The sequence below is a fragment of the Falco punctatus genome, assembly GCF_963210335.1.
Source record: "Falco punctatus genome assembly, chromosome: 2".
Lineage (NCBI taxonomy): Eukaryota > Metazoa > Chordata > Aves > Falconiformes > Falconidae > Falco > Falco punctatus.
The window spans coordinates 120838455-120865628 of record NC_137581.1 but is presented as its reverse complement, the minus strand read 5'-3'; the positions used below and the strand labels follow the sequence as shown (position 1 = coordinate 120865628).

Here is a 27174-nt window from a genome sequence, read left to right as displayed (position 1 = left end):
CTGCTCCCATTTCCCAGTCTCCCTGTTGCTTTTCTTTGCTTCCTGATGAGCTAAATATTGCTTGATGTAAGTGAAAGAGACTGGCAACAGTGGGGAAAGCAGAGGATTGTTCTTAAAAACCTTCTTTATATCTCTCTTTACTGCTCAGAGGAGCAGCAAGGCACCACCCGCATCCTAGGGCCATGCAGAAGCCCACCTGGGACACTGGCACCAGGAGGATGCTGGTACCAGGAAGATGCTCTCAGAGCCCAGGGTGCTCTCTGGTGACCCACCTCCCAGAGCTGCTTGTGCAAATGTGCGTGCGCGTGCGTGGGGAGCATTGGGGCCGAAGAGCAAACGCATGCCGTTTGCCCTGTGAGGGGAAGCGTATCGCCACACGCAGCCTCTCCTGCAGTTGTGTGCACGGGGATAAGGGTCTGCATGGTGAGGACCCAGTTTGGTGTTAACCATCATAGTGTCACGTTAGGGTCCCAGCGCCTGGTGCAGCGTTTTGGAAGAGCGACTCTGGGCACTATCAGAAGACATGCAAATGCATGCAGAGACAGCTCATGCACCCGGCAGGGAACAAGCCTTCCCTTAAGGTGGGGTGGGTGGGCCTGCTAGTTGTCTGGGCCTGAGAGGTAGGAAACACCCCAGCGTCAGTCCTGGCTCCAGAAGTCGGCAACACAACTGTGCTGGTAATTGCAAGCTGCGTGGGGACTTGTAACAGCCCTGCCCCATGCTGGGTCATCCCTGTCTGGGAGGAAAAGGATGTTGTTTTTCTGCAGTGGAGGAAGGGGAACTGTGATCTTGGATTTGGTCCACATCCATTTTCCAGTGTTAGGAGTAGTGCTGGCACAACTAGCTGGCAGGGAGGCGAGATGCCCCAACCCCTTTCTTGATGTTTCTTAACGCATCAGCTTTCACTGTCATGGCAGGAATGTGGAGAGGGAGCCCTCTCCCAGGAGGAGTCACACAAGGCAGGGGCAGCTCAGTCCCGGGGGGGTGCAGGGGCTCTGCCAGCTCCTCCCTCCCTCCGTGGGAAAGGCTGCCGAGGTTGCTGGGTGCCAGCAGCACCCTGTCCCGCAGGCGCTGGGCCCCTGGGCTGTCTGCTCCCTTTGGCAGCAGTCCGTGTGACTCCTCCAGCGCCGTCCCCGCGTCAGCTGCGTGCAGCTTCTCGTGGCTGCCGGCGTGGGGGCCAGCAGTGCTAAATGGGGCTGTCGCAGGGTGGGACACTGTGGCAAGCTGCCAGCCCCTGTTTGGGAAAATATCTGATTTCCCTGAAGGCCGTTTCTCTGAATGGAGCACGCTGCCCTTGGGAAGAGACCTGTCTCGGCCAAGGAGGGCTGGCACTGCCCCCCCGGGCTCCCAAGCACGGGTGCCTGCTTTTGCAGGCTGTGGGACATCAGAAAGTGGTGGGAATGGACCCCAGCTCCAGCTCCTCTGGGGACATGGACTGAGGTGCTGGGTTTTGCCCCATCCGTCCTCTTGCCCAGTCCCATTGCTCGCCGCCTCCTCAGCTCTGCCAGGTGTTCCATGGCCTCAGCAACTCTTCCCCTGTGCCTTTTTTTTTTTTTTTTTTTTTTTTTTTTTAAGGGGTTATTTTAAACCTGGACCCCTTCACTGTCTGCTCACAGGTTTGGACAGCTCCTGCCGTTAGGAGAGCCGAGCCCTGCAGCAGGGGGGTAGATGAGCAGTAGTGCGTGGAGGAAGGCAAGAGGAGGAGAAAGCCTGCTACTGCGCTGCAGTCGCCCGCTCCCCAAATGGCACGGTGAGGGGCTTGTGTTGGGGATTGCTCGGCCCACCAAGGCTCGAGGAGCACTGCAGCTCTTTAACAAGCATGTATATGTAATATATGTCTATTTTATATATATAGTGTAATAAATTTATTTTTTTAAAGTACGTATATAACAAGCACAGCACACTCCGCTGGATCCAGGGGATGGTCTGAGATCTGCTCCCAATGTGGTGAAATCCTGAGAGTGCCCTGTGGCTCCGCTGGGATGCGCAGGGAGGTGAGGGCTTGGACTGGCTGCAGAGAGGTGTGGAGGGCTCTCCTCCTGCTCTGAGGGGTTATGGCAAGTGCAAGGGGTGAGCAAAGCTAGTCAGTTGTTGAGACAGGGCTATAATTAAAGCCTTCCGACCTCCTCGTCTTACCTAATTTCTCTTAAATCAAACCTGAAATCTACTTTCGCTTTCCTTACCCAAGAATAAATGCAAAGTAATGCAATTAGGTTCAATGAAAAAACAAATAGCAGAAAACTGATCTGAGATAAGAATCTGATTTCATTTCCTGTAAAACGGTGGTCTTTCTGCTATGTCCTTGCCCTGGCAAAACCTCAGTTGCCAAGCGGACCTTTGCCTCATCCATCATTAAAAAATACCATTTCTCTTTAATTTTAACTCCCCAAACCTCCAGCCAAGCAAATACTTAGCGTGTGCAAAGCTTGCACCAAGCAAACCGGGACAAATTCCCCAGCACTGTAATTATCCACCACTGTTCCTTGCTCTCAAATAGCCGGGAAAGCCGTGCAGGGAAGCCGCGGCTCACTGGAGCCCTGAGGTGTTAGACAGGGCTGCTCTGGCCGCATTTCCCACAGCAAATCCTTCCTTTCTTCCCCAAGGACGGCGCTCTGGCTTCAGTGCGGGAGCGTGGCTCCCCGAGCAGCGAGGGCTCCCCTGTGCCGGGGGGGGTGGGCATGAAGCCGGCCCGTGGCTCTCCCCCCACCCCCGTGCCGAGGCCTGCCCGCAGTCTGCCCGGGCTGTACGTCCCAAAGCCACTGCTGCCTGCCAGGGCTAGGCACCCACCGGAGACCGGGGGCTCCCCGCAGCACACCTGCATGTCCCAGACACACACGGTGCTGGGACCTCGGCTTCATGCCGCAGCCCTTCCCTGGGGGCTTTGGGAGGGAGGGGGAGAGGCTGTGTGAGGGCAGTGGGTGGATCGCTCGAGCCCTGCCCTAGTGCCCGGTGTCCAAAGCAGTGTTCCACGTGCAGATAAAAGTTATTTTATCCCCTGATTTTATGCATCTGGTCGTGCAGGGGAGACTTACCAGCATGCTCTACTGGAGGTGTTCCTAGGGATTGTCTTTGGTTTAGACCCAAGGGTAACGGAACTCGGCGGGGTACACCTTTCTCCCTCCGCGTGTACAAGGGGAAACAAGACGCTGCTGTGTGCAAGGACACGGCGGTTTGCTTAAAAGGCAGTTTTTGGCACACCGCCTAGAAAGCCCCCTTGATTTTTGTTTCCATTTTCCCGTTAAGCATTTACATTCAATTGTGGAGAATGTTTAACCTGCCACTCCAACCTTTTTAAAGTAGGGCAGGTAACCACAGTTTGCTCTGGTGAAAGCAGCACTGCCGGACTCAAGCCTCTTGTACACAGGTTGCTAGAAATAGCCTGTGCTATTTGGTTAGTGCTGGTGGGCAGCTCAGCCCCCCAGCTGCTTGCTCATGCCCCTCAGTGGCATGGGGGAGAGAATCTGAAGGGTAAAAGTGCAAAAAAAATTGTGGGCTGAGCTAAGGACAGTTCGACGGGCAAAGCCAAAGCGGCGTGCCCAAGCAGAGCCACCCGAGGAATCCCTTCCCCCTGCCACAGCAGGCAGGGGCTCAGCCCCCCCAGGGCAGCAGGGCTCAGCACGCGGGACGGGGCCGGGGAAGGCAAACGCCATCGCTCCCGGTGTGTCCCCCCTGCCTCCTGCTTCCCCTGGCTTTTATGGCTGAGCGTGATGTCATATGGCATGGAATATCCCTCAGGTCAGTCGGGGTCAGCTGTGCCCCCTCCCAGCTTCTGGTGCCCCCCAGCCGGCTCATGGGCAGGGCAGACTGAGAAGCAGAAAAGCCTGTGATGCTGTGTGAGTGCTGCTCAGCAGTGACGAAAACATCCCTCTGTCATCAACAGAGTGTTTTGGTCACAAATTCAAAACCTAGCCCCATGTGAGCTGCTATGAAGGAAATGCACTCTGTCCCAGCCAGAGCCTGTGCACCTGTTATTTCCAGTGAGGAGGGGCAGCAGTAAGTCAGAGCTTTTATCCTGGTGTTTTGTTACAAGGGCATTGTTCAAAGGACATGGGGTGGACGAGACTTGCAGGTAAAGCTAAAATCTTTTATTAGAACAGCTGTTACAGCCGCAAAAAATTAAGATGTTTTTTCGGGAACAGAGTCATTCTTTGCTTTGGGGCTGTAGGCATGAGAACTGGTTTTTTTTCCACCTGTACCAATTGGTTTAATAGAAGACATAGGCTTGCAATTGTGCACTTGTAGCAGGTGACCGCCTCTGCTCCACTGAGGCCACGACAGGGCAAAAAGTATAAAAGTAGCACCTGAACAGGAGGAGTTGTGCAAGTATACAGCGAGAGCATAAATCAGGTCAAAGAAATGAACACATTAACCTGTCAAATTCAGTCAGTCAGCATGGCATGGAATCCAAAGTTCAGCTTTGTTCAGGTTTTTATTGCTCACTCGGGACCAGCAGTTCCAGTAACTTGCTGCTGTTTGGGTTTCTTTGGAGTGTGCATGTTAGCACTGCTGTTTCAAAGAAGCAATAAAACTTCAAAAACTGGACTTTGAGTTTACACTGTTTGTGCTCGGAAGCACAAATTTTTAAATGGAATTTGTCTTTATCACCTGGAAAGAGTGTGTGTGAGAGAGTGAGCAAGAGGGAGATCTTTACATATCTACATCATCTTGAATTTCAAAGGGCTGTACAAATCCTAGTCTTCCAAAATCTACTAAAATGCTGTGCTTTGCATATGATTATATGAAGCTCATTAGTAAGGGTACTAATGAGCCTCCACACACCCCAGGCAGATAAATGAGGTTCCAGAGTAAAACGATTTGCTTAAGGTCAGACTTCTGTAAGTTGACAACCGAGCTGGAAATAGAAACCATTGTTTCCCAGTCCCTCGTACCATATTCCCACGGACGGAATGTGTGTGTGTGTGTTTGTTTTTTTTTTTAAGATGAAAACACTGCTGTTTGTTCATGCTGTTTCTCTTGTGCTTTCAATGTAAGCTTCACAAATGCAAATGTCCTGACCTAGAGCTATATAAGGCCTTCATTAAAAACCTCTCCACAATATCAGTCTTCATGCAGTTGTATGAAGCAGAGTGGATAGCCCAATTTAACAATTCCCACGCCTCATAAAATAATTGGCCTAGTTTCTTTAAAGTGGGTTTAAGCCCTAACCCCCAGTGTGATCTAACACGGAAGCCACACTATTAATTGTTGATCTATCTTCTGCTATTAAGGCAGGGAGCTACTGGAAAGTGAGGGAAACGGCGTTTGTCTTTCATGCACCAATAGCTGGTTTTGCATGGTTTTTCTCAGGCTGCAATGGAGCACACTGACCTTCCTCCTCCCTTCTGCTTTGAGGAGCTGTAATAGGGCTAGGGACAAGCGCAGGGAGGTGCAGAACTGGTGCCGCACAAGAGAAGCCTCAGCGCTGGTGTCAAGGCTGTGCCCTGGGCACGAGCAGCCACCGGAATGCCCCGTGCCCATGTCCCGGAGAGAAACTGGGGACAATGCTCCCGCCCCGGGAATGGGACCGGCTGCATTAGGGACATGCCTAGAAACTGGCAGTGGCACCCTTCAGAGGGTACCGCAGCCTCGTGATGCGCGCTTTGCCTGGGGAGGGGGCATGGCCCCCCGCCATGCTTCCCCTTCTCCCCACAGCCGCCCCTCCCTGCCCCGCGTGGACAGACACCTTCTCCTCTCCTCCTCTTACTGCTGCAGTGTGACAGCTGCTGGTCTCACCAGCCATTTGGAGCAAGGCCAGTGAAAGGGGTTTTTGGCAATTCTAGGCTTGCAGGGAAGACTTGTGGCCCAGAAAAAAGAAGATCTATACACACACACTTATATATGTATATGTACACACATATATATATGCACACATACATATACATATGAGAGAGAAAGCAAGGGAGAGAGTCTGCCAACAAGCCTACCATGTGAGTGCGTGTGTGTATTTTTTTGGCAGGGAACAAGTGACTTTCTGCCTACACATTTTATACTGTTTCTGTCTACTCCTTTCACCCTGAGCCCCGTTAGTCTGGAATGGCTGGGGACATGAGACCCCTGCGGGGTGGCAGTGCCGAGGAAGCCGCTGGGACTGGTGGCCCCGGGTTACCCATGGGTGGCTGCAGCGGCACACGTGGCGCAGCTCATCCCTCCCTGGGCAGATGTTGTTTTCTCCACTGGCGCTTGAGCCAGCATGGGAAACGCTGGCAAGTGGAGCGCGGTAAACAAAAGCAAACGGTTTACTTCTTGTATAAACCAAACAGATGAAAGCTCATTCTACTTATCTCAGCAGGGCTGAATCAAATGATGGCCACACTGTTCAAATACCTCCTCACCTTGATTAAAATTGGGGCTTTTCTGTAGGTTATCTGGAAACAGACTGCTTTTTCAATGTGCTGAGACAATGGCAATAAAAGCTGTAAAACTGTTCTGCTGGCAGTAGCCCACTGTAAACAGCAAGCTACCGGGCTTAATGAGGCAATTCTGTACCATCGCTTTTAATAACTGAATGTTTGTCTCCCGGCTATTCAGGTGGGCTATTACTGGTATTTAATATTACTAGCGGTGTTGTTATATATTCTGTGCCAGCACTGGCAAAGAGTAAGGCGATTCTTCCAGATAACAAACCTGCAATAGCATTTTTCTGGATTTAACTGAGAGAAAGGCCGGGCAAAGCCACTGCATGCTTGTATTTAGCTTTTCCTTTTCCTTGCAGATGTTATTTCAGACATTGAAAGAGTTAAATGAAACAATTACAGGCACAAGCATGTTGATTCTAGCTTCTGTTATGGCAAACATGAAAATGTATTGACCTAAAAGGTAAATGTTGATTGAAGCAAAAAATTGACGTCAATATAAACTCCAAAGCACTCTATATCTTGATGTTTGGCACACAAACACCGTGCCGTATATACAGTGTGAAATACTTAGGTTTGTTTTAATTAGAAAGATGATAATCTGGTGATTGTGGTTCTCATTTCAAGTGTAACGATTTACGGCATGACTAATTCTGCTGAAAAAGCCAAAATTGTCAGCGACGACCTGGAGAGCTGAGCAAACTGCCAAATGACGGCAATTTATTCTATTGATGACATCGATGGGTTTTTCAGAGAAGACTGTGTGCGCTATGTTGACTGCCCAGATTTTCGGAGTGATTTTTTTTTCTGACTGGTGTGTTTTGTGCCAGTGTTTCCTCTCCACCTCGAAACCTGCTGATGGAGATCAGTTTGTGGCTGAAGCTGTAGACGTTTGGTCTCAGCACCATCCCTCCCACCCCTGTAGATGTGCTGGTGCTGGTTTGGGCTTCTCCCCCTCCTCTTGCCCCAGCTGGGCCCCTCGTGCCGGTTACCCCACTGTCATCAGCCTTTCTTTGCATAAGGCAGTGGGCCTGAGCTTGTGTTTTCCTCTGTCCCCAGTTTTCCAGGGCACTGGATTACCTCCCGAGAGTTAAGCATCTCTGGGCAAGCTGGCCCGCTGAGGAGGGGGTGGCAGCAGGGTTCAATCCTTCTGACTCCCTGTGGGTGCCCCAGACGGGTCCACCGGCGCTGACTGGTGGGTCCAACGATGAGGATTCAGCTATGAGCGAAATGAGGATAAATTCCATTTTACCTCCCCAGTAGAAGCCCCACTTGCCGAGCACGGAGATGGGTCATGGCTGGCAGCAATGGGCTGTGTGAGTAACTCTTGGCTCCCAAAGGTGAGGGATGGAGCCAGTGCCAGACGGCGGAGGCAGATACCAGTGCTGGGCTGGAGCCTGGGGACGCGGGCGTACTGAGACTGGGGATGGCCTCGAGCGGGCTGATCGCCTGGGGGGTGTGAGGGTGGAGCAGGAGGGGGTGGCGTGCCTGCAGCTCTGCTAGCGGCCATGCTTGAGTAAATGATGATTAGGATTAGACTTGAAAATCTCCAGAGGAGCCCTTGGGAAAGTGCTAATTGTGATGCACAGGGCTTCCCCCCACCCGCACTGCACGGTGTGCAGCCCCCCCCCGGGGCCCTGGCTGCCCCTCCGGCAGGGATGTCTCTCCAGCTGTCAAACCTGCATGTTCAGCGCTGTGCCTGGCCCTGCCGCGGAGCCTGCTGCCGAGCCGCAGCATCCCAAAGCCTCATGCACGGGCTTCAGCTTCCCTCTGCCTCTGAACTGGCTGGGGCTCGCAGCTCTTGTGAGCCCCCCATGCGGGCAGCCTCGGTGCGTGTGTCCTCCCAAGCAGCACCCAGGAAAAGAAAGACCAGGTGCAAGGTGAAGAAACCCCATAGGTGTTTCTGGGTTGCTTAAGACAGACCTGACCTCAGACATACAGGCTCGTGTTTTTTCCCATTGTTTCTGCCTCAGCCCAGTGTATACGCAGAGATGGGCTGGTTTCACGGAGAGGGCTGGTCTCGCCCACGCAGTGCTAACCCAGGGCTTCGGGCAGTGACCGGCTCCGAAGGCACTCGGAGCAGAGCTTTCCCCCTCTGTTTTAGGGTATCCCCATGTCCCTCTTTCAAGCATCTTTCTTCCCCTTTCAGAAACTCTAATGCAGGGGTCTTCAAACTACGGCCCATGGGCCGGATACGGCCCCCCAGGGTCCTCAATCTGCCCCCCCGGTATTTACAGACACCCCCTGCCCCGCCCCCGCCGGGGGTTGGGGGGGGAAACCAAGCAGCCGCAGATGACGTCCTGCCACTTCATCCGCGCCGGCCCCCTGGTTAAAAAGTTTGAGGACCCCTGCTCTAAAGGGAAGAAACTTTGATTAGGGTTACTAAATCATATATAAAAGAGGACATCCACAAGCTGCAGCCTGGCTCTGGCGGTTCATGTTTTAAGAAAGAGGTTACTGACTGGGGACCTGAAGCGTTCCCCATTTTCATAACTCAGTGACATTAAAAACACAGCGTGTGTCTGTAGATTTCCGTGGAAAATGCTCAGGGACTTAACGAAGAATTAAGCACATCATTTACTCATTTTCCTTGAGCCTTGATAGATAATCTGCAGCTTTTTCTGTTAAAGCAGGAATGCCTGGGTTTTTTTCGAAGTATTTTCAAGCATTTGAGCTATGCGGTAAAGCAAGGTACCCAACAAGTATTTGTTTGTTTTGTAGGGTTTTTTCTCTGTTAGCTCTGCTGCCTTCGGGGAGCACCGTGGTGGATGAGACTGGTGCTTAATAGCAAGAGCCAGCTGGGGAATCCCACCGCCTCCCCCCTGGGGAAGAGCGAGAAGGACATCCAAGTCAAGAAAGAAGCAAAACAGAGAAGTTGCATTTTTCCTTTTCTTCCAGGTGACTTCAATGCAACGTGTTTTTGTGACACTAATCTGTTGTTTCAGGCCACTGCACATGTACATGGGTCCAGAGGGGACCGAAATCTGCAGCTTCAGGGGAAGTGGCGTAGTCCGTGGTAACCCAGGTAGCTGATGTGGCAACACAGGGTGAGGGAAATGGGAGGGCTTGGCTTCACACCTGCTGCATCTCTCATTTGAGGACTGAACATCCAGTTTATTAAGAAATTGTGGTGGTATATTATTATAATTTTCTAGTGTTGTGAAAGCAGAAATTGGGTCTCCTGCATTTTAATGACGTGTCCTTTGTGACAGCTTTTGTGTTTAATATTGCAAGGTAAAAAGCATTTAGAGGCAATGGAAGGAGGTGCTTTAATGATAGAATCATAGAAGCATTTAGGTTGGAAAAGACCTTTGAGATCATCAAGTCCAGCCATGAAATACAAAGCAGCTGAGAATGAAAGGGTCCTTAGCCGAGGTGCAGCTTTTGCTGTGCCAGCCGGGTCACCAGGCGCAAGCTGGTCCCGGGCACGGGTGGCCTTGCCCCCTAGCCGTGGCTGGGCTCGGAGCTCAGGATGCAGCGTGCGCCCCGCGGGTCGCCCGTGTCTGGCCGTGCAAGTTTATCTCGGTCACCGAGGGCACCTATTGCCCTCTGACTCACCCACAGCCCGCGGAGGGATGGGAGCTTTTCAAGGCGGTCACTCTTCAGATCAAAACTGCACTTGAAGAGCAGGCTCCGTCCTGCCGATAAGCGCGGGAGCGCTGTGCTGGGGCTGCTTCCTCTTACAGCTGGTGTCAGGGTGTTCTGTCAGCTGCGGAGCCTGGCGAGAGCCGCACTGCCCAGCCTGCTTGCCACAGCTTACCACTAAATCAAGGTTTCACATAGTTTGTGAATTACTAAGAGGTGATTCATCCTTCTCTTGGTAGGTGGGTGATGTTTCTGTTGCTAGACTGGGAATTTCCCTGCCTTCAGTACTGAGGCGACCTGGAACACATCTTTCTCAGGGCTCCTCTTTCCCTGCGCTCCAGGCACGTAGGGAATCTGGATGTCCCCAGCTACAACAGCGCAGGCTGGGAAGGATGATGGGGAGCAGTGTGGCACTGTGTTCTGCGTCCCCTCTGATCTGGATTTCTAGAGGTTCAGGGACCTCCTGCTCTAGTTCTGACACAGCCCCAGGCTCGGGGCTTCTGCTCTGTCGGCGTGCCTTCCTCTTCCCGTTTTTTCAGGAAAAACTCAGCAAAGCTGCCATGTACAGGTCAGCTAGAGGCTTCGGAAAGACGCGTCAGAAATCATAGCTGGCAGGCCATTTGGTCATGTCGCAATGTTGGCTCTGCTACTGGCTGCACATCGCGGCTGGAGTGCCGGGATGACTTGGATGGAGATGAAATCCCGCGTAGCTGGGGTGAATCACGGGCTGCAGGAGCTGCGTGAGCTGCAGCTGTGTCTTGCAGGGCGAGCCTGCGTTTTGAGTGACTCACATGTTATCTTGTCCCAGGTTCTTTCCACGCTGTCAAAATCCGTGCTGCTGGACGATCATGCAGATATCAGAGAGCAGCAGAGGGTTTGACCTTATTCTCCTGTTTTGAAGCAAATTGGTGCCTTTTACAAATTCTTGCCCTGGTTAAGTCTAGCTCATTTCTGCCCATTCAGAATAAATCTTTAGTGGCCTTAGGATCCTGGGCACTAGTAACATCCATTTACAAAACTGATATCCAGTGTCTGCGTGCGCAGCTGGACAGCTTGTGGGATCTGGCCGGGGTAAAAAAAACCCTCATGTGAATTACGAATAAATGCTGTCTGTGCTCTGTGGTGGATGCTGCTGTCAGCTCTCCATCTGAAATAACATGCAATCATGTAAGTTTTGGGATTCTGCATAGCAGCTGGAAGGGCAAAGAAACCAAGAGACGGTAACGTTATTGTACAATACATAAATCCAAGCTATACAAATATCCTGGGTAATGTGAGTGTTATATACACTTACACACAGATATGTGTGTATCTATATAGTTAATTCTTGAGGTGGAGCTGCTGCTGTGTGTGATGTGCTGCTTGATAAACTTTTTGGACAGAAGTGGAAGACACTGCTCTTTCATTTGCACATAAAATATAATGATTTTAACTTAGCTCTTTGCGTTTGCTCCCCTGAAGACGTAGTGTGCTATTTTTGGTTATTTTTTTGTATTGACATGGGTTTTTTTGCTGTTTCTTGCATTGACTTGTTTTTTTTTCCATATCAGCATAGAAACTTCTGGCATAGCTGTGCATCTGATTTTCTTGGGAAATAAGGACTGCTGGCAAATGCACAACTCCAACTCTACCAAGGCAGTCATGCCAGTAGAGAAAGGGTGGTGGTGGGTGCTGCTCGGGGAGGCAGAGCTGGGCACCAGCGCGGGGCTGCCCGGGGGAGCCCACCTTTTGGCACAGCTCAACCTGGGGGCTGCGGCCACTCGCAGGGAGGTTTTGGGTTTCACCCTGCCACAGGGGTGCTGGGTGGGCTCCTGTTCCTGCTCCCGGGCATCGCCGGACCCTGCTTCTCACTGGGGGAGCCCCGAGGTGCTGGCTGCCTGTGGCGGGGGTCCCCAGCAGCCTCCATCTGGCCCAGCCCCACACTGACGTGGGAAACTGGAATGGTGGGTAGTGGGTATGTCTTAACACCCTGCTGCCCTCTTTCACTCCCACTGCCTCCTTGAGGCCAGAAGCCATGAAAATGAAATTGGTAAGAAGCAATTGCTGGTGGGCTCTTTGGTACCAGCAGGCAACCTTACCTAGCAGAAGGGGCGGCACCAAATGCTCGCGGGTACTCCACTTCGTTCAAGCTAACCAGTTGCTCTACCTCCCTCCCCCACCTTCTTTTTTTCCAGTTTGAGACATTTTTTTGTGATTAGAGACTTCCTTTCCCCTGAATTTTACGCACTTCTGCATTTCTGGCAGGGCTTAATTCCCAACCAAGATACATTTTGCTAACAGCTTGTAACCCTGGAATGGAAAATAAGTTTTTCACATGGAAAAATATTTGCCCAGAATGACCTTAGTTTTAGGCTTAGAACAAGGAACCAGAACAAGAGAAAGTACGCAAAAGCGTTGGGAGCACATGATCACCCATCTCCCTTGACAATTTGCTTGAACTGAGTGAAAAAGGATTTGTTCCTTATGGAAAGCAGAAATGTTGGATACTTGAAGGGGCACAGTCCACGTGCTGCTGCTTGTGAGACCAAACCACCCTGTGTATAAAAAGACAAGATGCTGAGGATGTCTTGACTAGTAAAATCCAGATGGCTGGAAACCTCTTCTGAAAATCTCTGGGGATGTATGCAGAACGAAAATAAAAATATCTGTGCTGGTCTGGAAATGCACACACAATGTCTGGTTTGTATTTCTTAACAGGGAAACCTTTGCATCAAGTGGACTTCGTCACTCGCTGCTGAAGAGATCTTCCTAACAGGCATGCGCTTCCCCGTATCAGCCCAGGGTAAGCCTTCCCCTTCAGTGCAGACCTCTCCGCACTGGGACAGGCATTCTCTGGTTGCTGTATGTGCCTTGATTGTGACCCCAAGGGTGTGCACAGTGGTCCCCAGCACGATGGCAGGGCTGCAGTGAGTGTCAGTCTTACCGCTTGCTTTGAATTAGCTTTTATTGCTTTGGAATAGCTTTTGTCGTGTTACTTTACTACAGGGGTGGACACGTGGTACCTTGTGAGACTGGGTTTGCAGGTGAGTGCTACCATTAACCTGCATAGTTTTTCTTTTGATGGTAAGGTATGTAGCTTTATATCCTGAGTTCTCCAAACATGGGCTTTTGTGACGAGAAAAGAACAGCAGTGATGCAAGGTCCTCTCAAGAAAGGCACTAACAGCTTAGTCCAACAGCTCCCTATTCTCTTCCCTTCCTCTGCTCTCTCTAAAGCTTCCACATGCAGCACAGAACTGTGTTTTGCACCCTTACAAGCATCCTGTCTCTCTGCTGAAGCACATATGCACTTGCACTCCATGGATGATCAAGCCTGGCTGCACCCTGGCTATTCGCTACGGGTGTGCTGCCTTTTGGAACAGGGTCTGGATGTTATGACAATATAACTCGGCGATAGCAAAGTAATGAAAACAAACAGTTAGTCTTCACATTCTGGCTCTTGGAAGAGGGATATGCCTAACAGCGGGAAGTCAGGGTTTACCTACAAACAGGTGGAACCCAAACCACAGTAGGTGTGAGCTCCACTCGGCTCCAGACTGTTACATCAGCAATCCACAGAAAACATCTAAGGGTTTTAAGTAAGAGGGTTCTAGAAATAGTATGTGTGCATTAGTAACAATTATTTTTTTTCTGGGAGTGATTAATGGAAAATGGTAGTGGTACTAAGTAGTTGGTCTCCCTTCCAGCTCTGTAGTATTTGTATTCCTTTGCCTTGCTTATTGCTTTATGAGGATTTTTTTCCCCTGCTTTTGTTTGTAAACAAGGCAGCAGATGCCAGGACCTAAAACCTCTTAGAGATCTAATCCAAAAGCCGTGAAAGTCGGTGATTAGCTTGCTTATGAGAACCAACTAACAAGCTAATAGCCAGGCATTATTTTCTGACCTGAAACAGAGGTTGGGTAACTCTTCCACACCTCTACAGCAGTAAACTTGGCTATGTTTTTGTAATCCATACGGACTGGATAGTTGACCCTTTGCTCCCTCTCTCCTACCAAAGTGTTTCTGAGTGGTAATGGTGTATAATTTTTAATGAGAAACTGTGGATTTGGAGTGAAAGAAATTTTACATGAACTGCAGTTGGTCCCCCAGTCAACTTTTGACCTTTTTTTTTTGTTGAGGGGAAACCTCAGCAGTATCTGCAGAGCACTGGTTTGTCGATTCTACTGCATGCAGCCTGCTGAGAGCCGCTGTGCTTAGCCTGCCTCGCCTGCTCGCAGGCCTCCCATGTCCTTGGTGCCCAGCCGTGCCCCTGCCCCTGCTGTGGTAGCTCGCTGCCGCACTAAAAGTCTAAAATCTTCTGAGTGTCTCCCCTGGCCCTCCCCGATTGAGATGGCGAATGCTGGTTTGGTCTATCCAAGTCTCTCCGAAAGGAGATCTGGTGGAAATGGCAGCAATAGTATCTTTTCCTTCTTTGTTTTCTAAATTGGACAAAAAATTACCATGATTTGAAAATACTTGCCTCTTTGGTAGGGCTAAAACTGGGGTCTGCAGGTTTGTAAGAGGCCAACAGCATCTCCTGGTTGCTGACACATCTACCTGCTGTCGCGGAAATGAATAGCTGAGAGCTGCTGAGCCAGGGGGACACCACATCTCACAGATGGTGTTTGGATCAGCCAGCTTGTGACACGCGATAGAAATGTTTCTCTTTGGATCTAGAGTAACCATGAAAATGTCTCATTATAGAAAATGTCAAGGCATTTTCCATAACTGCCCCAATTTTGCCGTGTTATTGCTCTTCCTGCTTCAAGAAAAGGCTTTTTGGCAAGTTCGATTAGCGCGGTGCTACAAGTCAAGCCGGCTGAAGGAGCATCTCCTGTGTTATGGTTTGTACTGGCCAACGCGTGCGTTGGCGGGCGGTGGGCATGTCCCCTGCTGCGGGGTTAGCTGTCGGTATAACCCTTCAGCCATGGAATTCCCACTGTAGCCCCCCCTTTGCACGCTGGCGGGACGTGAGTTGGAGTGGCACCTCCTTCCGCGTGGCCCCGACGCCACCCTGAGCAGCTCGGTGCGTCGGGAGCCGTTCTCTCCCGCCAGCCCGGCCGCTCTTACGTGACTCGGCAGAGTTCACCGCAAAGCCTCGGTGTTGACATCAGAAATATGACAGCTCTCATCCGGCCGCAGCCATTCCCAAAAGCCCTGGCCGGTGGCCCGAGTTACCTGAAGCAGTTACTAATTAATTGGTGATGACGCAAATGCTGGGTCCGATTTCAGCCGGCTCCCAGGCAGGAACGACCTGCTCAACTGTTATTGCTTCCCGTATCCTGGTGGCAGGCAGGCTGCAAATTCTCCAGGTGCTGCGCTCCTGCCATAGCTGGGTCATATTGGAAGGTGCCTTTCATTTCTTTCGGAGGGAAATATCTCTTTCCTGTGGCCTTTGCTCTGATTTAAACCTGTGGGATTTTTTTTTTTTTTACCCCACCCCTATTATATGTAGAAACTGTTCCTGGTGCCTGCCTGAGCATCATTTCACATATGCTCACACCACACACTTTTGTTATTATCCCAAACTGTCAAAAACCATATTCAGCGGCTTAGAGGCTCTCCTTTGCACCCACAGCCCAACTCTCCTGGAGCAGGCACATCATACAGGACTGTTTCCCCATGGCTTGTGCGCTACCCCATTGACCTCATTAAACTGGAGCTGTCCTCTGCACCACTGGTAATGCTTGTGGAAAACTGCTGCAACAGCTGCTCAATAGCACTTGAGGCACTTTTATATGTCTTTATTTACGTTTTCACTTCTGATTTGATCATTATAGCAAATGCCATGTGATGTGATTTATGCAATGGTCAGAGCGTAAGATCTGTTCCGGGGATTAGTGGTGGGAAGCCCTTGACCACAGCCCTGGCCTCCTGCCCAGCCTGATTCTGTCATGTGGAGTTGGTGGCTCTGCCTCCGTCTCCCTGTGTAAGATGATAGTAACGGGGGGACTGCAACGCTTAGAGGTCTATCAGCCTAGTCTCACCTGCCATTCAATTCCTATGATTAGTGGGAGAGAAGCGAGGCAGAAACACGGAGCAGAGGCTGCTGAGGTCCCCTGGGAACCGGTGGTGCAGCTTCTGCAGCAGTCGTCTTGCTCCGGTTGGTCTCTCGGGGGAGAGGTTCAGGCTGGGTGAGCAGCTGTGGTAGATACCGTCTGTACACGACCCTGAGAATATTTTCTGCATGGCTTTGTCACTTGTATGGTTTTTCAGTTCTGTCTAAGCTTTTTGCAAAACAAGTGAAGTGGAGCAAAAAGAGAAAAAAAAGCTCCTTGTTTTTAATGGTAATGTTTAAAAATAATATAAAACTGCCTTCAGTGGCCAAACCACAGAAATTGCCATGCAGATCCAAGAGCAGGTGTGCCTCCTGGAGCTACTGGAACAGCATCAGAAACCTGCTGGATCTCCAGTAGAAAGTGTCCTCTTAATTCTGGGTCAAATTCTGCTCCAAATGCGGTTGAGAGCAAAACTCCTATTTACTTTAATGCTTGCTGGCTTTCATCTATTGTTTTTGGAATAAACTGAGATCAGACGTGAGAAGTGCAAAGTACGTATGTTAGGGCAGGAGGAAGCCAGCGATGTGCTGGGAGAGGAAGGGAATGAACCAGTTGGTATGTCCAGGTCCTTGGGGTGAGACCTTTCAGGAGTGTACCACAGTGAAGGATACCCCTGGTCTTTCGGCATGAGGTTATGGTTTTCCATTCTTGCTTAACACTTTTCTAAATTCCACCCACAGCCCTCCCGGAGGCGGCAGCCAAACACCCACGTTGCACTCGGCCGTGGCCCACCCCAGCAGGTCAGGGCCGTGGGCTTTTGTGTTGCTCCCTCCAGCCAAGCCGGTGGCTCTGGGGGAGCCACCCCGGTGCCCACCTTGTGAACGTGACCGGCCTGGCAACATGGCTCCGTGCCTGGCACCAGCAGCGGCGGTCCCGCTGCATTACAGGCATCCCTCCACATGCATGGGTAGGTGTTTGTGCTTAGCTGGCTTCAGGGACTTGAAGCTCCATCAAAAAACATATTTACCTTCTTCAGTTTGGGACGTGCAGAATTTCAGCCGGTTTTTGTGCTGTGGAAGTCATCCCATCCCTTCAGGAGAGGCAGGCTGGCTGGGCTGAACACATTCCTGTATGGTGATGGAAGCAGGGGGAGAAAGCAGGTAAGTTGTGTGCACAGGTTACTAAAGGATGTATTTCTTAATTCAATTTCCTAAGCGTACAGCCAGCCCAGTTTTTGGGTCAGTGTGGCTGTGAGGTGGTAGGTCATGGTTAACACTAATGTCCAAACAGATTCAGACCTTACACCACTCTCCTCCTCTCTATTTGTACCCCTTGCAAACTTCACAAATAATTGACCTATTATTCAGTGGGAGAGCTGCTTGCCCGCCCACTTTCCTCCCCCTTATTTCCCAAAACATTGCCTTTCACTTAAAGCCTTCCAAAACATTTCAAACTTGATACACCAGAGTTCTGAGCACCCTGGCCCCGGTTCAGCAGAGCATTTAAACGTAGGAATAACTTCATTTGAAGTCAATGCAATTATTTGCATGCTTCAGTTGCTATGGAGTGAATTGCTCCATATTCAATAGGGTGGAGGCCATCGAGCCCTTGCCTGGCTGCGCCGCGCGGGTCGTGGGATGGGGAGGAAGGCTCGGGCAGCTCCTTCCAGTGCTCGCACTGCCGCAGGACACAGGGAAGCAGCAGCTAGAAAGGCTAGTTCTGGGCAGGACGGGGCTGTGGTTCCCCAGCGCTGCATTGTAAAAGGCTTGTTTTCATTGTATTCTTATCAGAGCTTGGGAGATTATTCTTATCAGCACCTGTAACATTTTTTATCAGCTTGAAAGATGATTCTTTTATACCAGGGCAGCTGTGAGCCTCTTGAGGCCCTTCCCCTTTATTTACCTCTCTGCTGCACTGCTCTGCCTCTCTCCCATCAGCGTTTGCCCTTTGATATGAAAGCTCGGAGAAGACTGACATTTAAACACCTAACACCAGGCTGGAGCTGTTTTACAGTGTCAGATGCCTGGATGTGTGATTTAGAGCACAGTCTCTTAGTTCCCAAGTGAAAACATGGCTCAAGTAGGGCTCCAATGCCTGTTCTAGGAGCTTTAGCCCAGTGGTGCTCGTTTCTGACATCCCAGGCTGGTGGTAGAACAGATTGGTATGCGGCCATGATGTTATCTGCGCTACCTCAGGCTGCTAGTTTGTGGTCAGGGACAAGCTGAGCAGCTCTTTGGGACAGGAACATGCTCCTATTAGGTGTGGAGTCCAGAGTAAGACTGGAGCTCCTGAATCCTCCTGGAAACAAGCAATTTATAAATAACAACAACAACAATAATAATAAACAATACTCATTGCCATCATCATCATCGTTGTAGTTCTGTTTCATCTTCTGGGTCAAAACCCCCAACTTGACCAATATCCACGTACTTGTATTTTGGTGTCCTCGTCTGGAAACCTTGGCAGAGCCCTAGCCCAGTCCTCCATGGAGGAGTGGTGATGGGATGGCATCAGCAGATGCTCCGGGCCATGGTGATGGGGTGGCATCAGCAGAAGCTCTGGGCCTTTTGCAAAGACTGCCTGTGTTGCCAGCAGGTTTCCTTCGCTGCGAGCAATGCGAGAGACTCCATAGGATAGCTTTTGCTGTGCCTGTTAGTGTAAGAGGTACATGTGTATCATCCCAAAGGTGAGACCGCAGCCTCAGAGCTGCCAGACAGGGATTTGGGCTGCAAAAGGTCTCCCAAAGTGGGCCCCAGAGGCCCCCATGTGAAACACCCAGTGCAAGCACTGGAAGAGCAACTACATCTGCACCAGCCACCGGCGCAGGGCCAACGCGGGCTCAGGAGCGTGTCCCCTGGGCAGCCACCCCGCCTGGCTGCCCGTGTGCTGAGCCCAGCCCTGGCTCCCACGGTGGGCAGTGGGTTTGCCTCCGCGGGGGCTGTCCTCCCGGGCAACAGTGACAGTCCCCGGTTGCTGGCCGGGGGGCAGGAAGGCTGGCAGCGGGGCACAAGCCGTGCCGTGACACTTGGCTCTGGACCTGGACCCTTTTTCTTCCTGTCTTAACAACAGTCAGAGACCAGCCTTGGTCGTTCATGTTTGCAGTGTAAGAGAGTCCCAAGAAAATTGGTGAATGTTCGATATTTTTTATTTTCTCACTCTCCCCCGTTAGTTTCCCCACTAACAGCCTGTGCATGGGGATCTGCCCGGTTTTGCTGGTGCTGCTGAGATAGCAGGGGTGGCTGAGCGAGCATCCTGGCACGAGGCACATAGCCGTCTCCACACACCACGGCAGCCGGGAGGGTCAGAGACATCTCTGTCAGCAGCAAAACGCCCTTCTGCTCCTTCCCTCTCACTCCATGTTCTACTGTGCCACAACCAGAAAAGGAGCAGAAAAAGTGTCGTGGTGAAGCGACTGGCCAGGAGAAGGAAAGGAAACACCAGAAAACCACCAAAGGGAGTTGTCTGGAAATAACTGGTTGTGTTCCTGTCCAGCATTTTCAGCAGATAGATAAAAATTTGAGCTCATTTCATACCAGAAACTGGATGAGTGAAGAGATTGCAAGGCACACGTGCAAGGAGCCAGGTCAAAGCTCTGCCTTGGCTTGGGGTCCTGCCCCAACAGCGGCTGCGGCACTGGGATGGTGAGGTCGAGCTTTCTCCCCCAGCACATTCGGCTCGAGGGGAGCAGCCTGCACCCCACTGCTGCCCCGCCATGCTCCCAGTGCTGCAGCTTGGCACCAGTGCGGAGCACCCCGGTGGGGTGTGCGGAGCATCCCTGTGGGGCACATGGAGCATCCTGGCGGGGCATGTAGAGCACAGGATCATGCCCCAGGGCTGGGCAGCACTGACCCTGGGCACAGGCAGTGGGGCAGACATGTGAGCACATCTCTTTCAGCTGGGGCCAGCCATAGCCTCCTCAGCAGCAAGGCCCTGCACGTGTTTTTGGAAGCGCTTCGAGACTGTTTCTCCCGAGGGCTGTTGCTGTCTGGGCACAACGCAGGCAATAAAACCCAATGGCAGCAGTGCCGCTGGGCCCTCGTGTGTGGCTCCCTCTCCACTGGCAGATGCAGCCTGAATTTAAGTTGCCTAACCCTCCCCATATGTTTCCTGGTTTTGGCAATTTTTAACTCCACCAGACTCCACCAGCCTCCACCAGGGAGAGATGCCCAATGGGTTCCCTCTGCCTCCCTCTCCCCGCAGGGCGCCCGTCCGCAGATGGCAAAACCACACTGGTGAGTCCCACAGAGCCGTGCCAGCTTCTGCAAATGGGGTCACGGCGGCTGCACCGGGTTCGTTTCACCCATATCTGCTCCCTTGCATCCTGCAACTCGGGGTTCCAGCTGCCGAGGAGCCTCTGCCACCTGCCCGGCTGTGCCTGCCGGGAGGGAGCTGCGCTGGTGAAAACCTTTGGGGTTGTGGCTGGAAAACTCCCCTCGCTCAGGCACCTGAAGGGAAACCACCCAGATGTTTGGGTTTTTGGTGGTTTTTTTTTTTTTTTCTCTCCTTAAAGTCCTGAATTTACAAGCTATCCTTGTGGGGATATTTTTTTCCAACTGGCATGGGAAAGGTCTATGTGGGAGAGAAGGCACGGGCTGGCCCCTCATTTCTGAATACTTAAAGCTGGTGAAATTTGCAACAGGACTGTGTTATTCACCCTGATTGCATCTCCCCCTCCTTCTGCTGTGGGTCTTCCCTCTACAAAAGCATGGGCCTCAGCACCTGGGCTACTTGGGAAGAAGCTGCTCCCTTTAGAGAACCCTTTTGATGTGGACTTCAGGAGGCTCTGTGTTGATCTTTTAAGGTAGTTTGTATAGATTTTTTTAAGAGAAACTGAAGTTGAATCTAGAAATTATATTGCAGGTTTTTATTATCTAAAAGGAATGACAAAATACTGCAAAAACACCTGGTGCCTCTCCAAACTCCAGCCCTAACCTGACCCTTCTCTTTCTCTTGGAGATTTGCTAGCATTGCGGTACCGGCTGTGGCACATTTTGCTGGCAGAAGTTGTATCGTTTAGACATCACAAACCCACACTGACAACTTCTCTGGCAAAAAAAGAAAAATAAAATTGCTATGTGTACCTGGCCTATGTGATGTAGCCACGGGGTGTCTCATCGGCAGTGGTTTATGCAGCTATTTGGATTTGTGTGAGTTTCACAGTCGCGTTTGCAGCCCCTGTGCTGCTGGAGGGCTGCAGGGGGCTGGGGCTCTCAGCAGTTTGCAGGGTGGAGCTGGTCCCCTTGCTTGAGAGCAGCTCCTCATGAATGCTGCAGGCTGAGAGCAGAGGGACAGGGGTGCTTCCCACTGCCTGCACCCAGGGGAATAAAGGCAACCAGCACCAGTGGGAGTTTTCAGAAGCCTCTAACTCACTGGAGCAGTGTAAATATCTTCAAGGGATTGCCCTGAGGTGGTGCTTAAAAAAGCAGCCGGGTTAAAGTGGCTTCGCTAAGTTTGTTCCCATGAATATGATTTTCCCCAGGCATGCTTTTTACATATACCTGTTAGATAAAAGCTACCGCACAGTAAAAGAAAAACAACACACAACCCTCTTAATTAAAGATATCAGGGGAAGGAGTCTCCTCATACAAACAAACCAAAAAAAAAAAAAAAAACCACAACCCAAAAAAAGGAGGTGAGGTGGTAGAGCTTAAAGAGCCCTGAGAAATGAAGCTGCCCGTGATTGCTATGGTGGTCTGTGCTGGCACAGAGCCTGTGCTTGGTAGCCGCTGGTGGCTGGGGCACTCACAGCCCTGCACATGTCCCTCTCGTCCCCTGCGCCCCAGGCTGGCCCCTCACTGCCTACTGATGGCAGGTGTTGGAAAATCCAACTGAAAAGCTGCTCCTGACAATCTGCTTTCTGGGGCTGGTGCCTCTGGGTGCAGCCTGCTCACAGCTCCCTGCCGAGGTTACCCACCTGCCTGTGCACCCCACTGGGATCCCACTGTCTCCAGACTCCTGGGGGCTTTTCTGGACATGTGGTGTGTTCTGGAGAATGGGCTCCTTCCATGCCAGTGGGGATGGGATGACCCTGTCCTTTTACATGGGCATGGTCCTGGGTTTCCCTGCGCTGTCCCCACTCTGCAGGGCTCCCCTGGCTGCTGGCACGGGCGGGCTGTCCAATGCTGCTTCTGCAGAGCTGTCACCCCGCTCTGCAACACAGTGATTTTTGGGTGGCCGTTCCTAGCTAGCCCATCCTGTACTGTGGAAACGACCCCATGGTGCTGAGGGCCTGGGAGCAATGCGTAGGTTCCTCTGCGCTCAGTGCTGAGAGCGTAACCTGGAGCAAATGGAGGCAACCAGTGGCGCCGATAGAAAAGCCGGCTGTTGGATGTGCCTATCTTGAGCTTGAGCTGGCTAATGCAATTACCCCAGCAGTTTGCTTTGATGTAGACTCACTCTTGTGAACAAGCCTGTGATCTTGTGTTTGAAAGCCAGAAAACCTCTGTTGTTGAAGATTTGTAAGCTGCAAAGGCTGTCGCTGGTGTGTAATGGATCCATGAGATGTGCCTCTCAAAGAGCATCAGTCTAGGACATTGTGGAGGGAGGGAAAAGATGGGGAGGTGTGTTCACCAGGTAGGGGCTGCTGAGCATCAGTTCTGAAAAGCCCATCTGTCCTGATGGATGTGACCTGTGGCTGATGGGAAGGGGTTTCACCGTGCTATCCTACCTGCCCTGCTGCGGTTTACACAGGCATTTTGGGAGCTCAGCGATGCACTGGTATGAACGAAAGCAGTGGTCTGGCACCCCAGTGGTGGCACAGCGGGCCTGACCAAAGGGACTGATAGAAAACAGAGCTACAAGAGCTCTGTATGAGATCTGGAAGATAGTCTAGACCTAGCAAACTCTTGTGAGAGCGACAGCAAAAGCTTATCTTGCTCTCCCATCGGTCTGCTGCTCATGGGAACCCATGCAGCAAAGTATTTATTCAGAGGGCTAGTTGTGTAGGTGGCCAAGCATGTTATCACAGAAACAAAATGTTAGTCATGAGACCGTACTTGCTAGACATGTCTTCTGCATGCGCCTTCTCGCGCGGCAGCCGGCTTTATCTCCTGGCGGGGCACAGGCCCTTGCCAGCTTGGCATGGGAACGCGGCAGGACGGGACTTGATGTGAGAAGTCTGGAAGGGAGCATCGCTCCACCAGCACCGAGTGCTTCAGCTGCATTTCCATGTCTAATTCGTGTTTGAATTAATGCAGCATATATGAAGGCACTTACAGCTAACAAGTGGTTGTGGTTTTGTTTTGTAAATCGTTATCTTGCTTTCAGATCAATGAAACTAACTCCGCGGCTGACAAACAAAGTTAACGTACTAAGGCTTTCAGATGTGTGTAACTCTTAGGCTGACTTGGGGTTTGGGTGCCCAACTTCAACCAAACTTGCAGCGGCTTTCGGAAACGCGGATCCTCTCAAGGGTGATGAAAATGGGCAGAGTGAAACAGAGCATGCAAAATGACAACCCCCTTGGGTGTAAATCCTGAGGTCTGGTCTTTCCTTGCATGTGCGAGGAGGTACTGTACTGTTATTGAGGAGTCATAGAATTACACCAGGGTGAGCCTTACGGGGCAGTGTGACTGAATGCAAACGCTTATTCCCCTGTGAGAAGTAGTGAGCAACGTTACGCCAGTGCAGATGCATGGCCGCTAAGGCCATTTGCCCTCCTTTTGGCTGTTCCATACAGTTAAAGCAAGTAACTGTTAGCATATAGACTTCTCAGAACAAGAGCGTAGGGAAGCCCAGTCTGCTCTGAGTAGGCTCCCCAGGGCAGCCATGGCGGGGGGCTGCAGGACCCTGCTGTGGGGGGCTGCAAGGCTGTACCGGAGGGAGCGGAGGCGGCTTCGGAGGGTGACACACATCCCAAGGCCAGTTACACCAGCACCCTGGTTTGTGAAAGCGTTCCCATCCACTGCCACACTGTTAATTTACCTACAGCACAAGTTGCCAAGGTTATTTAACTATCATTTTCTTTCTACATATTGATTTTTTTTGTTGCCTAAAGGTATAGAAATAATTAGCAGAAGAGTCTTCCCATCGCATTTACTGTGTAGTTAACTAGAAGTTTTATCATATAGAGTAGTCATGTGAGAAAAACAGCTGTACCACCTCAAGTGTGCTCTTCCAGCTGGTGTGAAACAGCAGATCTCCATTGACTCCTGCCGGTCCGTGCTGTTTTACAACAGCAGCAGGAACACGGTCCTGAAAGACCGGGGAAACGCTAATGGCTTTTGTTTCATAAACACTCAGAGGCCCAGTACATGCTCTGGGAAAGCTCTCCCTGTTTCCCAGCTTGTCGGGGAATTAACCCAATGTGTTGCACATCAGTGCACTGTTCCCCCGGTTTCCTTCCCGTCACCCTGGGAGGGTCCCGGCAGCTCTGTGGCATTCCCACACTCCTCACATTCACCTAGTGTTTAGACAGCCCAGGGTAACCATTTGCCCCTGGGCTTGGGGCCTGGGGCTCCCCATGGCGATACCAAACGCCGAGCCCTCCGTTGCATCCCTGCTAGGGTGCTTCCTGTGGCAGGACTGCCCTGCGTGCGCCCACTGGCTTTGCCACGGCAGCAAAGGCCTTGCAGCACCAAGTCTCTGGCTCAGAGAGTTCAAGCATCCTTCTTCTTTTCTTGCCTTCCCTCTCACGCCGTGTACCCACGCAGAGCCACGCCCCAGAGGGTGCTGTGCCCCGCTCAGGAGGTGGCCAGGTGACCGCGCCGACACCTCTGAAACAGCCTTCCTGGGCAGACGGTGGTGCCTGGCCCGTGTGGCTTGTTGTGGGGCAGGGACTGTGGGGTTGCACCTTCACATGCCACATTGGTGGCCGTCGATCAGCTCGTGGGTGCTGGTAGCATTGCTCAAGGTGGCCACCAGTGAGCTGCACTTGTGGGTGCTGCTGGGGGTGGTGGGAGCGGGCAAGGACTGTGTGTGCCTGTACATAGCAGAGGTTACAAAGAACTTGCACATGCCCGTCTGTAATTTGGGCATTGATAATGAATCTCTTCTTTGTGACTGGCTGGCTTAAATCCAGCTCATGGCCTAGAGAAAATAATGTTTATTCCTGAAAAGAAGGCTCTTCGGCATGCTTTTCTGGCCATGGTCCAATGTCTGATACTTTTTCTTAACCAGGGATAGGTACATGTGCATCCTGGCGCACGTGGGGGCTGGCGGCTGGCTGAAGGCATGGCTCAGCCACTCCTCTGCCCAAAGAGGGGCTTCTGGAAGGCTGGGAAGAGGCGTTTGCTGAGCTCCATCTCCAGCTCCTCACCTCTCTGGAAGACGTGTATTGCCAGGTGGGCCCCTGAAGCTGCCTGCATTTATGGGCTTTCTCCAGCTCATGACACGCAGCGAACGTTTGTGCTTTGGCAGGGAAGGTGAGACTGGCCAGGAGCCACTTTTGCGTTGAGTAGCACCGGTTCCTGCCAAGGAGATAGGGCCTTGGCGCTCACAGGAGCAACTGGATGTATGAGCTGGTGGCATGTCTTCAGAGGTCCCTGGTCAGCAAAGCCAGGGTGGGTGGAGGTGCAGAGCAGGACATGTCCCAGTGGCACCCCAGGGAGGGCATCTGAGCAGAGAGCAAGGTTTCAGCAGCTTGAAATTCCGCTTTTGGATCCTCCACTGCAAGGTGCCGTAAGCGATGTGCCTTCTATTCCTGCGGCCATTTATACGGCAAGCTCTTTGGGCCCGGGTTCTACGTATTTTGCTATTGGTCCCTGCAGCCTGGGTTTGATTTGATGCTGTTATAGGGGAAGGGCATGTTCTAGGTGCAACTTCTCGCCCCACAGAACCGCGGGCACCGGGGTGGCTGCTGTGCTGGGCGCAGGTGGGCATCACACCCAGGGGGGCACAGCCCACGCTTGGGCTCTGGGGATCTGAATCACCCTCTGGGTATTCTACTGACTACCTAGGGCTGCTATAAGCACCAAAGGTAGGTGCCTAAAATTAACCTGAGATGGTATCCTCCTCATCCCTTCCCCACACACACCTTTTTTAACTCACATTCACGTTGCTATGTGGCCGATGTCTGATTCAAGCCCACCCGTGGCTGCCTGAAGGGCTTCTTGCATGCACTCAGTGTTGTGACCTGGCCTGGTCCTGGGTAACTGCGATGCACTGGATGTTGTTCTGCACATCTTTGTTGGAACCTGAAATGGGTGTTTGTCTATTCTTTGTGTGCCTCAAGACTGTGGCCTGAGATGCACGCTCAGTTTGATTGATATTTAACAGTATTTACAGAAATACAATTTCTGTTGCATCAGTGGAAAAAGAGGAATCCTGCTTGCCAAAAGCCCCTTCCTTAGATATCTGCCAATGCCTTGCTTGGGTAAAATATCTGCATTGTAGCTCAAATTTATTATTGTGTTAGAAGCAAACTTCTCATCTGAATCTTGCATGCAAAAGTCTATAACCTCAAAATTAATAACCTCAAAATTAAGCTGTAATTGTATAAGTAACAGCTGGACTATAACTTGGTTACTTCTTCAAAGGAAGCTTTTTTTTTTTGCCTTTAAATGCCTGGCTAAGCAATATTGCTTGTTCGGTTATAATTTCAGGCGAGTTCACGCTAACCCAGCTGTGCTGAAGGCAGGTGCTGCCATGGCCAGCCTGCTGGTCACTGCTGCTGCCAGAGCGGAGCCCTCCCCAGGGTGCTGTGGGGGGACCCCTGTGAGCACTTCCCAGGTGCAGCCCCCTGCCTGCAAGCAGCTGGCCCCGGGGGTCTGAGGGCGTGTGGGGCAGGCTGCTGGGCAGGAAGGCAACGTGAAGCCCTGACTCGATCTGCCAGCGAAACCACTTGTTGTCTGTAACCCCCTGGAGATGAAAGGATCCCTATCTACCTGTTAAACTCTGAATGAGCATGGTGTGGCTGCAGTGCTTCGGGAGGAGAGGGCACGTGGGGGTGCTGAGCTGAGGTAGCAAGGTGTGGCGGTCCCATCCACCCATGACCCTGGCAAGTGCGGGCTGTGGTGCACAGCAGGGGAGGGAAGCCCAGGCAGCTCTGGGCTGGAGCAGGAGAGGCTGCCGGTAGCCCCGCAGTGGGAAGCTGCCCTACCAGGTGTTTCTAAACGGTGGAGGAGGGAAAGGGCAGCAAATCCTTGAGTGCCCGTCATGGTTAAAGTGGACCCCGAGCGCTCGGGTACCTTAAGCTGCAGAATGACGACGTTGCATCTGATGGAAAGTGACGGTGGCACCTGTGTCTGGATTTCTGTGGACTGTGTGAAGAGGGGAACGGCAATCAAAGCCCTTTCAACTCTTGTTTTGAAACAAGAGCTC

The 27174-nt window shown here is 51.7% G+C and overlaps 1 long non-coding RNA gene across 3 annotated transcripts in view; it reads left to right on the top strand.

Moving 5' to 3' along the window:
• The window catches only part of LOC308059106, a 36895-nt gene extending 9744 nt beyond the window's left edge, over positions 1–27151 (top strand). The window contains exons 1-3 of one of the 3 annotated variants that reach the window (XR_013926133.1): positions 1759–3993; positions 9299–9378; positions 10747–27151. This is a non-coding gene — a long non-coding RNA (uncharacterized lncRNA). Of the gene's footprint in view, positions 1–1758; positions 4070–9298; positions 9379–10746 lie in introns of those variants that run through there. The other 2 variants (XR_013926134.1, XR_013926132.1) reach the window with 2 other exon arrangements.
• Positions 27152–27174: the final 23 nt, after the last annotated feature.